The sequence below is a fragment of the Elephantulus edwardii genome, unplaced genomic scaffold, assembly GCF_000299155.1.
Source record: "Elephantulus edwardii isolate Elephantulus edwardi_28Jun2011 unplaced genomic scaffold, EleEdw1.0 scaffold00016, whole genome shotgun sequence".
NCBI lineage: Eukaryota > Metazoa > Chordata > Mammalia > Macroscelidea > Macroscelididae > Elephantulus > Elephantulus edwardii.
Genome location: NW_006399766.1, coordinates 10,558,176 through 10,559,351, shown reverse-complemented (window position 1 = coordinate 10,559,351; position 1,176 = coordinate 10,558,176).

The window sequence follows — 1,176 nt, the reverse complement described above, 5'->3', positions numbered from 1 at the left end:
CTGTTCGCCAACACCATAGCTGAAAGACAATTCTTCTTCGTTGTCCAGCCCTCTAATGCCTAGGAAGTCATTAAAAAGACCATGGCCTGAACTGGGCACACCTTAGTCCTCAAAATGACATCACTGCTCCTCAATAATTTGGAGAGGTCTCTGATACAGATATTCTCAGTGTAATCCATCTCTTGACTGCTGGTAACAAGGGTGTTGACTGTGGATCTAAATAAGTTGAAGTCTTTGAAAGTTTCAATCTTTTCTCTCCATCTACTATGATGTTATCTACTGTAACAGTGGTGAGGGGTTTTGTTTTCTTGTTGTCGAGATGTAATCCATACTGAAGGTTGTATTCTTTGATCTTCTCCAGCAAGTGCTTCAATTTCTCCCCACTTTTAGAAAGCAAGGCTATCAATTACATAAGGTAGGTTAGTGATGAGTCTTCCTCCAATCCTGATGCCACATTCTTCTTCACAGAGCCCAGCTTGGCTCCACAATCAACATTCTTGATACCAGCAGCCAGGAAGTCAAAAGACAAACTTCTTTGGGAAAGTCAGCTGTCAGGGACCTTTCCAAAGTACTGAAAGCACAATGATGTGTGCCTGATCCAGGTCATAGACTTCACAATTACTTGCTATGTGTTAGAAAACTGGACAGTGGACTAGGGATGATAGAAAGACAATTGATGCCTTTGAGCTGTGGTGCTAGAGAAAAGTATTGAATATACTACAGACTGCTAAGAGAACAAACAGGTTAGTCCTTGAGAGGATGAAACCAGGCTGCTCCTTGGAGGCAAAGATTCTGAGGCTTCATCTGACATACATTGGGCACGTTGCAAGGAGGGACCAGTTTTTGGAGAGGGATATCATGTTTGGAAGGGTGAGAGTACAGCACAATAGAGGAAGAAGACCCTTGACGAGATGGATTAATTAAGTGACTGGGGAAATGAGGATAGATGTATCAGAGAAAATGATAATTGGCTCAGGATAGAGCAGGGTTCAAGTTGTTGTTGTTGTTATGTGCCGTTGAGTTGCTTGCAACTCATAGCGACCCTATGTACAACAGCCCTAAACTCTGCTCTGTCCTGTGCCAATCACACGGTCTCTGACACTCCCATCCCGATTATCCCAGTCACTGAATCAATCCACCTCATAGAGGGCCTTCCCCTCCTGCACTGTCCCTCCA